Source organism: Rhinoderma darwinii, chromosome 1, assembly GCF_050947455.1.
Source record: "Rhinoderma darwinii isolate aRhiDar2 chromosome 1, aRhiDar2.hap1, whole genome shotgun sequence".
Taxonomy (NCBI): Eukaryota; Metazoa; Chordata; class Amphibia; order Anura; family Rhinodermatidae; genus Rhinoderma; species Rhinoderma darwinii.
Genome location: NC_134687.1, coordinates 574,919,639 through 574,933,015, shown reverse-complemented (window position 1 = coordinate 574,933,015; position 13,377 = coordinate 574,919,639).

Sequence of the window (13,377 nt, the reverse complement as noted above, 5' to 3'; positions counted from 1 at the left end):
CTGTATTGCCCTCAAACATTACAATGCCCCCATTGTGCTCTGTTATAGTATACGGCTACCATAGTGCCTCTCCACATAGTAAAATTCCCCCATAGTGCCTCCACACACAGTATCATGTCCCTATAGTGCTTCCCTACACAGCATAATTCTCCCCAACACAGTATAATTCCCATGTAGTGCCCCCATACAGTGTACCACTGCACATTCATTTCAATACACCACCCAAAATCATAGATTTTTGGGACATAAACAAAAGCTGATTTTCTGATGAATATAGATTTTTTTTGTATTCAGGCAAATAAAGATGTTTTGTGCTCATGAATATTGTTAACAAATTAATTAAACCTCGACTTCCTTAAATTTTTCTCTGCCATCAAAGTATCCACCCTTAGCAGCGATCACAGCAGTGCAAATGTGGGGCAGCTCATTGCAGCCACTTGTTTTGTAGAAACTCCCAAAGGTGATTTTGGCTTGTAACTTGCAGGTCTTACGCCTGTCCAGGCGATCCCCAAGGAGTTTAATTGAATTGCATTTGGGACTCTGAGTTAGTCAAACCATGTTCTGCAGCACCTGTTATTCTTTTGACCGAACATATTTCTTGCAAAGACAGGAGGTATGTTTTAGGTTATCATCTTGTAGTGTGAAACCACAACTAATAAGACATCTGCCGATAAGGATGGCATGGCGCACCAGGATGTTGTCATAGAACTTGGAGTCCATGACTCCTTTGATTTAAAGTAAATCACCAACTACACCACCCCGAAGGACATGCCCAGACCATAATGGAACCTCCTCCATGCTTGACTGGGGGATAAATGCAAGCAGGAAGCATGCGCTCACCTGTCGCACGACAAACTAACTAGAGGTTGCAGTGGTGACAGAGTCCTGCACTCTATTTGTATCTGCATCTGTAGGACAAAGATACGATTAAAAAAGACCAAAATTGCACTGGTGGGAGAATGAAAACCATAAGGATCCCTGCCTCGCTCTTCGGCACTTTTTTGTGATGCAGGCGGCGCAATGACATCATCACACTGCCTGCGTTAATCGGCTGGAGCAGGCCTTGCTAAAAGAGGCCTGGCCTGTATCGCTGGATGACAGAACACCGTGGGAACAGGAAAAGTTGAGTATGTATGTTTATTTGTTTGAGGAGGCACTGTGTGTGTCGCTTAAGGACACAGATTGGGGCACTATCTACGGGGAGTACTGTGTGTGCATGTGTGGAACACTATCTACAGGAAGGACAGTGTGTGTGTGGGACACTATCTACGGGGGTGCAATCTACAAGAGGAACTGCGTATATTGAACCATCTACAGGGAGAACTGTGTATGGCACTATCTACAGGGGGCACTGTGTGTGGGGTGCACTATCTACAGGTGGCACTGCACGAGGGGCACAATTTACAGCGGTATTCTGTGTGGGGCATTATCTACAGGGGGCACTATTTACAGAGGTAATGTGTGTGGGGCACTATCTAAAGGGGGCACTGTGTGTGAGACAATATCTACAGGGGGCACTATTTACATACTGTGTGTTATATTGATACTTCATCCATCCCTGGAAGGGAGCACTTTAAAGTGATGTAACGTAATTTTGTCATGTGACACACATGGTAAGCATTTTTTGGAGGATACAGGTACTTTACTTATGGATAAGTGAGAGGGAGGGGTTTGTCCACAAATCTGATGTCATAAAACCTCTTTTATATAATTATAAGTGAGGTAAAAAATGTCAGGGAATCTGACAATCAAAAGGTGGTATCCCTATCTGTGAATGACAGTCGTGGGACCAATATACAGTATTATGCAATATTCCAAAAACTTTTAGTGCATATGCAAACACTTGTAACGGCATGCTGTATGTGCCATCTCTCTTTTCCATCTCCAAAGCGTTGCTCCTGCTGTGCTCCAGGTGACCAAGACAACAATTCTACAGAGAATCCAGGATTATAAAGGAAATCTTCCAGCCTAAATGCTGCTAGCCAATCACAGATGCTCCACAGCTGTCCTCGTGCTGCTTCTGCATTTACACATAGCAACAGCATACCTCAGAGATAAACTTAGGACAGGTAAAACACATGCAACAGCCCGATGGGGATGAGGGAAAGTGCAGAGACCAATGTTGGGAGTTGTAGTACTCACGGTGGCTGTAGTCCTCTCACACTCCTGCGGAGCTGGCACAGTGAAGGAGGGGGATCTGCATATGTATGGGTGGTAGTTGTTGATTCCCCCTGGGGCACACCCTGTGGTGCTGTCTCCTGGTGGATGGGATATGGGGTGCCCTTGTTGTTAGTGGGTGCAGTGCAGATTAACACGCAGGAGACGGTGATGTAACTTGGTATAATAATAACTCACAGTTTCTTTACTGGAAGATTGCAGGCTGCAGCTTGGTTCCACATAGAAGTTATTATCCAGCTAGGGCAGGCGGGATGAGTCAGGCTGGGACAGTTTCCTATCTGCAAGCAGCAAAATTAACTTTCTTCTCTCTTGCTTTCCTTCTCTTTAAGCAGGTTTGTTTCCCTGTATTAATTTCTAGTTCAGGCCAGAAGCTTTCTGAACTAAATATGCTGTGAGGCCCAGTATTATTTCAGCTCTCCTCACAGGCTGTCTTCCCTCGTTCCTCTCCTGGAACCGACTCCTCTACAACTTTCTGCTGCAAAGCCTCATGGGAACTGCCTCAGACCCTCCTCTCCAGCCACACCCTTTACAGGCTGGAAAAATAGATTGTAATGACAATTCTGCATCACTAGGTGGCAGCATAACACAACATATAACATTATGTTCAATGCATTACAATGTAACCAATACTCCTCTATGGTATTGTCAGGACACTACATACACCCCTGCTTTAACAAAAGCCGTCCTCGGCGTCTGCAACGATGGAGGAACTGCAACCCTAGGAATGGAAAAGTCAGGCACATATCAAGCATATATTAAAACAGTTCAATATATTACTTTCACGAAGAGTCTCATCAGTCCTTTAAGGCACTAGAATATGGGCGACGACTCTTGTTCAATGTAAAGTTCCTGTGTCAACTGTTGGGGAACAGGGATGTGGATTCCTCATATAAACTTGTGGGGTACAAGAGTTCTTAACCCAACCGGGACAGTGTCCAAAAGTTCGGCACGGAATAACTTGGGTAAATATAGCAAAGTCATTCAATGTTCAAGTAAAAAGTATGAGGTAGAGAAAATGTTCAATTCTATGATGAAACAGTTAGTTGAGATACCTGGTGGGTAATTTACCCCTGGTGCTCCTCTCTGGTCTTCTAATAGGTTCTTCCTCGAAGAAAGCTGGTTCTGGGTTCATCTGTTGCTCTGGGCTGGCTGAAGACCCTGGCTGTGATGTTATCGGAGTCTCAACTTGATCCGGAACACTTTTGTCAGGGACAATGAAGGAAATTAAAGGCCCAAAGAACCAATCCAAAGGAGAAAAATCAGGCATCTGTGTCTCTGGTGACGGTAAAAGTTTCTCAACAACAGGAGGTTTCTCAACGATTTCAGCCTCTGCAGGAACAAACTCTTTTTGACACAATTTAAGTCTGTTACGATGGACTACTTGAGGTGCTCGGCCTTCTTTCACTATTTCGTACACGGCTGTATCAGGATATGGGATGGCTTTGATGGTGTACGGTTCTGTTTCCCACTTGGTGTCCAATTTGCTCGTTCTGTGATTATTCTTGAGCCAAACATGATCACCAATCTTAAAAGGCTCGGCTCTAGCATGCAAGTCAAAGTCCATTTGTTGCTTCTTGCGGCCTTCCTCCATTCGACTTTCAACAATTTTGTTGGCATCAGCCAGACGTCTCTGGTGGTCACTCACCCAATCGGTTCGTGGCAACGGGTTGATGGCATCAGGCACTGACACATCCAGGTCTAAGTCAGCTGGTAATTTGCCCTGACGACCAAACATGAGGTAGTAGGGAGTGTACCCAGTGGAACAGTGTACAGTGTTGTTGTACATGTAAACTAACTCTGGTAGCAGGGTTGGCCAATTAGTCCTCCTGTGAGATGGCACAGTCCTCAGCATCTCTATAAGCGTCTTGTTCATCTTTTCACAGAGGCCATTGCCTTGTGGGTGGTAAGCTGTTGTACGGAGCTTCTGACAACTGTAGAGAGAACACAGTTCTTGGAATAGCTGAGATTCAAATGCTGACCCTCTGTCAGTCAGGATCTTCTCAGGACATCCATAGGGTAGCATGAAGTTTTTCCAGAAAACAGCGGCAGTGGTTTTGGCTGTCAAGTCTCGGACAGGTACTGCAACCACAAACTTGGTGTAGTGATCGATGATGGTCATTGCATATGTGTATCCAGATCTGCTAGGCTCAAATTTGACATGATCTATGGCCACGATCTCCAAAGGTCGGTGACTTACGATGGGATGTAATGGAGCCTTCTGATGTTTTTCACCTCTGCTTAGAGCACAAGCTTGACACTCTCTACACCAATTCTCAATATCTTCACGCATTCCTACCCAATAGAAGCGTCTGCGGACTGTGGCTTCTGTTTTTTGTACACCGAAGTGTCACGATCTGTCATGGTAGGCTTCTAGTACTGTTATTGCATCTCGACGGGGTACTACTACTTGATGTAGACGGTCACCAGTGATGGGATCCAGAGTGCTGCGTAGCATCAGACCTTTTTTTATGAAGAGTCGTCTCCTCTGTCTCCAGAGACGGATTAATTCAGGGTCTACATTGCCACGACGAAGTCTCTCAGGTACTCTTCTACTAACGAGAAAATCTTGCAGCTCTCCCATCACCCGACTCTCTGCTTGAAGTTTAATCCATTGCTCCTTCTCTTGGAGTGATTCTGAACTCTGTTGCTGGGAGCAAAGTCCTTTCTCCATGATGGTGATTGTGTTCTGCTGGGTGAAGCGGGTGTAGAAGGATGGCATTTCTACTTCTTCCCAGTCTTCTTCATTCTGAGCAGGTACTTCATCGGTTGGCAGGCGGGATAATGCGTCCGCATTCTCATTGGATTTGCCGGTTCTGTACTTGACCACGAAGTCGTAGTTTGCAAGACGAGATGCCCACCTTTGCTCTAGGGCTCCCAGCCTGGCTGTGTTCAGATGTGCAAGGGGGTTGTTGTCTGTGTAGACTACGAATGGTGTTGCCGCGAGGTAGTCTTTGTACTTCTCGGTTACAGCCTACACTAACGCGAGGAACTCCAATTTGAACGAGCTGTAATTTTGGTCATTTTGTTCAGTCCCTTTAAGCCCTCGGCTGCCAAAGGCTATTACCCGTTCTCTTCCCTCTTGCATTTGGGTCAGGATGGCTCTAAGACCTTTCTTGCTGGCATCCGTGTAGAGGCAGAAAGGTTGACTGTAGTCTGGATAACCAAGGATGGGTGGCTCAATCAGCTTCTGTTTCAGCAGCTGGAAGGCAATCTCTTGATCCTCAGTCCATTCAATAGGAATTGGTCTTTTCAGATGTTCCTTTGAGTGTCCTCTAAGAAGCTCTTGTAGAGGCTCTGCAATCTGGGCGAAATAGGGTATAAAGCGCCTGTAATAACCTGCGAATCCCAGGAAACTTCTCACCTCTTTTACTGTGGTGGGAGTAGGCCAATCCTTCACAACAGCAATCTTTTCTGGGTCAGGCATCACACCCTCAGAGCTAACAACGTGTCCCAAGTAGTTGACTTGTGGCTTCAGCAGATGGCACTTGGAGGGTTTCACCTTGAGACCATGCTTAATGAGAACCTGGAAGACCTCAGCCAGATGTTGTAGGTGGTCTTCATAGGACTTAGAGTAGATGATCACGTCATCCAAATACAGCAGAACAGTCTCAAAGTTCTTGTGGCCCAGACAGCGCTCCATCAACCTCTGAAAAGTTCCAGGTGCGTTACAGAGTCCAAAGGGCATGCAATTGAATTCAAATAGGCCCATGGGAGTGGTAAATGCTGTCTTCTCAATGTCTTCTGGGGCCATAGGTACCTGCCAGTACCCACTTGTCAAATCCAGGGTGGAGAAATAAGCAGCTTTTCCCAAAGCAGTCAAGGACTCTTCTATGCGTGGTAGAGGATAGGCATCTTTGTGGGTTATATTGTTAATTTTCCGGTAGTCTACGCAGAATCGCATCTTGCCATCTTTCTTTTTGACTAAGACAATAGGTGCAGCCCAAGGGCTGTGACTGTCCCGAATCACCTTGGCATCCTTCATTTCTTTTATCATCTTCTTGACAGGTTGGTACATAGTGGGTGGTATGGGCCGGTATCTCTCTTTAATTGGAGGATGAGAGCCAGTTGGGATATTGTGCTTCATTATGCTGGTCTTCCCGAAGTCCACGGGATGTTTACTGAAGGCCTGATGGTATTCTCTTGAGACTTCCAATACTCCTTCAATTTGTTCAGAAGGCGTGGCAATTTCCCCAACATTAATTTCTGACCACCATGGTGTAGAGGAATTCTCGTCTTGTGTACTCTGTATTTGAGTGAACTGTTGGGCAGCAACTGTTGAAACTTCCACAATGTCTTGGAATGTGACCTGTAATAACTGGGCAACAGAGTAGTATTTCTTTAATTCCACAGGGATGTCACTCAGATTCAAGAGGCGGATGGGTACCTTTCCGTGGGAAACGGTCACTAGACTTCTTGCAGCAAGCACCATAGGATGTTCTTCAAGATGGAGGGGTTCTACTAAGGCTTGGTAGTCTTGGCCTTGGATCCCTGGGCGAGCATGGCACCACAGCAGGGTTTCGGTACCGGGTTTCAGGATCACTGGACGGACATCTCTAATGCGGGCACGGCAGATCTCTCCTCTGACGTTGGCAAACTTCTGCTGAGCGCACAGCACACGAATAGTCTGTTGGATTACTTTCTGCGCTGTGAAGCTGTTGGCAGGGATCGTGTAGGGCATCTAGCATTTCCCCATAACAATTCCTTAGGATGTTCATTCCGAGCACCACTGGAGGCATGTCTTCATCATGGACCTTTACTACGATCACACCTTGCTGTGTTAGGTTAGTCTCTCCCACTTGAACGGTGGGTTCCCAGTAACCTTGCAGGGGTACTGTCTGACCATTGCTTGCAATAACATTCAGCCAAACTTCTGGTGGCTGCATCAATAGGTCGCTGCTCCAGTATTTCTCAAACATGGCTTTCTGTATGGTGGTGACTTGCGAACCAGTGTCCAGCAGAGCTGTAAAGGATACCCCATTAATGTGGATGGTGACTAATGGATGGGGCCCGACATACCTGGTCAGCCAATTTGGATCTTCTGGACCTAGTGTTCTTCCACCCGAGGGATGTTCTTTTGACCGCCAGCACTCTCTCTCCACATGACCACTTTTGTGGCAGTGTCTGCAGATGGGCCTTCCATGCGTATCAAACCTGTCTGTAGGCAATCTTCCAGATCTCCTGTAGTATCCCTTGCTCGCACTGTCAGTAGGACGACTCCTATGCTGTGGGGACTCACACTCTGGCTGAGGACGCATCTCTAACTGTTCAAGCTTATGACACACCTTCTCCAAGCTCTTAGTCAGGATTGCGACTTGGTCCTTTAAAGGAACAGTGTCACGACCAACTTTTTTTTAATATGTTATGTGTTTTAGTGTGATAGATCAATAAATTTTATTAATGTATGTTGTTGTGTTGTACTTTTTACGTTTTTACTTCATTTACTTCTCTATGGGGGCTGCCATTTTTGTCTCCATTACTGTGTGTGTCGATTAACGACACATACAGTGATGGAATACGGCACACACATCCCCATAGAGAATGCGAACGGGAGCCGTCCCATTCACTTTAGCGTACGCGGTCTATGTGTGAGCGGCGCATGCGCCGCTCGCACACAGACCAAAAGTCAGGTCTTTGCTAGAGCGAAATCCGGCGCCATGTTCATGTCGACCGGAAGCCGCGGCCGGACTGTGAGATGACGACTTCCGGCCGCGGCTTCCGGTCATGTGTTCAGTGCAGCGAGGCGAAGGCGCAAGAAGAACAGTCAGGAAGAAGTTTGACAGAGCGGAGGTCGCGTCAGGAGCAGGTAAGTTCTGTTCATGTGCGTTCGTGTGAGCAGCCTTTGGCATCATACCAGGGAGGCCTGTGGCATCATACCAGGGAAGCCTGTGGCATCATACCAGGGTGGCCTGTGGCATCATAACAGGGAGGCCTGTGGCATCATAACAGCGGAGGCCTGTGGCATCATACCAAGGGAGGCCTGTGGCAGCATTTACAGTGTGGCAGCATTTACAGTGTGGCAGCATTTACAGTGTGGCAGCATTTACAGTGTCGCAGCGTATCCGTTGTGGCAGCGTATCCGTTGTGGCAGCGTATCCGTTGTGGCAGCGTATCCGTTGTGGCAGCGTATCCGTTGTGGCAGCATTTACAGTGTGGCAACATATCCGTCGGGGCAGCGTATCCGGTATGGCAGCATTTACAGTGTGGCAGCATTTACAGTGTGGCAGCGTATCCGTTGTGGCAGCGTATCCGTTGTGGCAGCGTATCCGTTGTGGCAGCGTATCCGGTGTGGCAGCGTATCCGGTGTGGCAGCATTTACAGTGTCGCAGCATTTACAGTGTCGCAGCATTTACAGTGTCGCAGCATATACGGTGTGGCATCATACCATTGGAGGCCTGTGTCATCATACCAGCGGAGGCCTGTGTCATCATACCAGCGTAGGCCTGTGGCATCATACCAAGCGAGGCCTGTGGCAGCATTTACAGTGTGGCAGCATTTACAGTGTGGCAGCATATACAGTGTGGCAGCATACCATTGGAGGCCTGTGTCATCATACCAGCGGAGGCCTGTGTCATCATACCAGCGTAGGCCTGTGGCATCATACCAAGCGAGGCCTGTGCCAGCATTTACAGTGTGGCAGCATTTACAGTGTGGCAGCGTATCCGTTGTGGCAGCGTATCCGGTGTGGCAGCATTTACAGTGTGGCAGCATTTACAGTGTGGCAGCATATACGGTGTGGCAGCATATACGGTGTGGCATCATACCATTGGAGGCCTGTGTCATCATACCAGCGTAGGCCTGTGGCATCATACCAAGCGAGGCCTGTGCCAGCATTTACAGTGTGGCAGCATTTACAGTGTGGCAGCATTTACAGTGTGGCAGCGTATCGGTTGTGGCAGCGTATCCGGTGTGGCAGCGTATCCGGTGTGGCAGCATTTACAGTGTGGCAGCATTTACAGTGTGGCAGCATTTACAGTGTGGCAGCATATACGGTGTGGCATCATACCATTGGAGGCCTGTGTCATCATACCAGCGGAGGCCTGTGTCATCATACCAGCGGAGGCCTGTGTCATCATACCAGCGGAGGCCTGTGGCATCATACCAAGGGAGGCCTGTGGCAGCATTTACAGTGTGGCAGCATTTACAGTGTGGCAGCGTATCCGTTGTGGCAGCGTATCCGTTGTGGCAGCGTATCCGTTGTGGCAGCATTTACAGGGATATTGTGTGTCATCAGATCAAATGAGCTTGTGTGGCATCATATACAGGGATATTGTGTGGCATCAGATCAAAGGAGGTTGTGTGGCAGCATATGCAGGGAGGCATGTGGCAGCGTATACTGTTTTTTATTTGAAGTCTTGGGAGAGATATGTATCAACTGTTGTTTGTAATTGTCAGTTATGGCGCCCAAGAGAAGTCTGAAATCCATTGATGACAATCAACCAATAGCAAAACGAATACCACCAACATTTACCCCAGAGGAGAAAGAAAAAAGAGCCCAGGAGGTAAGACTTTGTGCAGTTGATGTACGTGAAATGCTTCACTGTGCTGTGGGATAGCACGCTGACTCTTGCATTTGTGGGGGCCAAGCACACCACCATATACTTGTTTGAATATAAACCAAACCGGTACGAAAGTGTAATTTTTCTGTGACCTCTTTTGGTCCTCCATTCCATTCATAATATTGGTTCCTATATTTTTGTTGTCTTTTCACTCACCTTCACCATTGACGTAAGTGGAGCGCACACTGTGGAATATACCTATTTTTGGTTACACATTTTTATAATGAAAAATGTAATTACTAGATGTACATGTCCACTACAAAAATCAATGATAAATAATGCAATATCCCGCTGTTGATTTCTGTACTGTTGTCACAATCGGCATAATGTTAACTTACATTCCATTTTATAGTGCCAATTTCTTAATTTTTTTTTAGAGAGCGATATTAGAGCAGGAACTACGAGCAAGGTGTCAAAAATATCAAGATCCAAATCGAATTCTTGTACAACAGCCAATGAGAAAACGGGAAGAACAAAGTGCGAGACAAAGTCCTTCAGCGTCCGTAAAACCGGTGGAATCGTGGTGTCAGTGTGGGAACTGCATGAATTTGCCGACTGAAGAGGAATGCGTCTGTTGCAAAGATATACGTAATGTGCTAAACCTAATGGAGGAAGATGAGCCGATGACGTGCATTACAGAGCATCATACTTTTATGGCCACATGTCTGGACAAGGACCAACTTACCCTATGTGAAAGGTATAGATGTTTTGGTCCAACACGTCCAGCACCACTAAATAACAGGTAAGGAAATTATTTTGGGTTCCAGTCAAGTTTGAATGATGCTATTGTGATCCTAACCTTATTCCTCAAATAAATATTATTATGTTTACTTTCAGCAGCATGCATGTATCTAATATGTGTCTGCCCAAAATCTTATGTGGTCCCTGTAACACTAGAAGTAAATTTTGATCTTGTTCCACGCAGCAATCAAACAATGTGTGTCGCTCCAGCGTTTGTGAGCTGTTATGTATTATTGTAAATAATATTACCATGTCAGGGGTGACAGTATAAGATTGTGGTCGGTATAGTGTGCAAATATGATTGGCTAACAATAGTTTTTTTATCCTGTATAGGTCCTTACGGAAGGTTGCATACCGAATGTTCACCGTGTGGGTTCACGGTTACCTTGGACGAAAAAACAGGCGTACTATTCCAGCGTGTGCAGTTCAGAAAGTCAGAGCAATGTTTCCAGAAGAAAATCAAGTATATGTTGGTTTCAAGCTAGCCACTGACAATAATGCTTCGGAAATGGCAGATTTTTGAAATGTGTTTGATTACTTTACTATGTTATATTTTTCAATAAAAAATTATGAAAATCAAAACTTTAGATGTTTATTTATTATAATATATTAACACAGGATAAGTATTGTACATAACAGAAAATAATATACAGGATATAAAGTGCTAGTGTTGATTCAGAGGAAGGCAAAAAACCCCAGGTTATTTTCGTTTTGTTCTTCATTAGTTGTGTGTGGGGGAAATTCCTTCCCGACTCCAAATATGGCAATCAGAATAAATCCCAGAATCAACATCCAATATCCACAGATAGTTAGCTTACAAATTCTTCCAGTGACAGGCAATATAAATAGTGGGAAATAGTTGTAAGCATTTTTGGAGAAGGGCAAACACAACATAGTTCAGTACATTAAAAACGGGATTTGTGAGCTATAACAGCTGCTGCTTTATCCGGCCGTGGTTCTGTGGCTATGTTTGGTGGTAGGGTCAATGTCCGTGTTTGCCAACTATGTTCAATTTCTTGTTTTGTCAATTTGATCACATACACAAACATAGGAAAGAGGTGTGAGAAAGACATTGGTACGTACTCTTTCTTTGCATTCCATTTTTTGCTTAGTTTGGAGAAAACAACATTATACCTCATGCTACCAAGCAGATCCGACTTTGTGGTCTGTCGGTGGACTCTCGATTGTTCCTGTTTTGTATTATGATTATGGGCCAAAACAGCGAGTTTTGTCCGTGCTTCCATTCCGTCTAAAGCAAAATGTATTCTTTTTGGTCGGTATTTTAGAATAAAGCTGTGGAATACCTCGATTTTTCCTGTATGACAGAAAGATGACAAGTGGTGCAAGTCTTTCAATAATTGTTTATCTTTTACGATCTTTTCAAGCTCCTCATAGGCTGTTGATGTTGTTGACATCCAATTGTGTTTGCGATCATCATCAATGTCTAAACATCTGTGATCACATTGTGTGACAATGTCCCCCGGGAATTCATGTACATTACGAATATGTTGAAGTACAGAGAGCCATTTTTCCCGCAGCACATCCACATTACCGCAAGCAGTACAACAGCAGTACCAAAAATGATTGGTTATTGACGTGATCCAATCAACAATTTGGGAACAGCTTCTTTTTTTACTTGCAGCCTTCAGTTTCTTCCGAATGGACTTTGCATAATGCCATATATCAAATTGATGTCCAATCTCTGGGTATTGTTCACGTATTTTTTTACGTATGGAGACATGACGGTCTGTTGCAAGAACATACACATTGAGCCCATCTTGAATAACACGGTTAAGACAGGTTTGAAAGGCCAAACTTTCCATAGCCACAGAAGATGTGGTTTGTGTAACCTGAACGATTTCAAAGTCAACAATCTTGTCGCTCTTATAATCCATCAATGTGTACACACAATATTTTGCATTATGCCCAGGGCTATCACATTGTCCGTCACCAAGGAGACACAATGGTGTTTGTTTGATTTCTTTATGAAGTTCCATTTTTTCTTGTTTCCAGTGAATGTCCACCACTGGAAAGAACAATTTTCTTTGGTGACGAAAGTAAGTTGAATGTGAAATAAATTGCATCCCAATAGATTTACAAATGTCGGACATCTTGGCATAGTTGCCACCATTAAATAAAATTGAAGCTGCAATCAGAACATTCCCAACCGGGATACGATTACACTTGGGTTGACTTTCCCAAAAATAATCATGTCCATTGGAACATTTGCCTTGTAGTGAAAGATAGGTACCTTGCTGGAATTTGACTGGGTTTTCTATTTTGTGGCCACAGAAACACGCGCACTGAGCAACCAGTACATCTAAAGCCGATTCAAAAACCAAAAATTTCCGCTCTTTTACTAGGTCTTCATCTGCTCGTTCTGAAAACAAATTGGTTGTCACGTTGTCAAATGACAGACTAGAATCTGGTGGTTCGTAGTCCAGATCTCTTGGATCATTTCTGACAGTAGAAGAAACAAAGCTTTCCTCTGGATCCTCCAATATGACTTTGCTTGATGTTTGTCTTTGTAAGCGGGGGGTTGAAAACGTTGATGGGTAAAAATGATCCAACTTCATTGTTAATTGGTTTTCAAAAGAAAGTTCTTCCTCTGGAAACTGGCATCCTGTATCCAGATGTGTGATTGAGTGGTCGCATCTCTTTTGCTTTTGAAAGGTGTGTTGGTGGCTCTCGTTGCCAATGTCCTCTGTCGGGTGTTTGTTTCTGCATTTCTTTCAAAAAATTTTCTGTTGACACCAATTTTTACATGTTTCACTCCCATCACTTGGGACCTTGACGTTGGTGGATCGTTTAGCATACAGGTACCGGTAGAAACGTATGTAATGCTGTTGGTGTATGTAGTAGCCAAAGGTAATTGCATGCATTGTGTTGCACAAGAATAAGT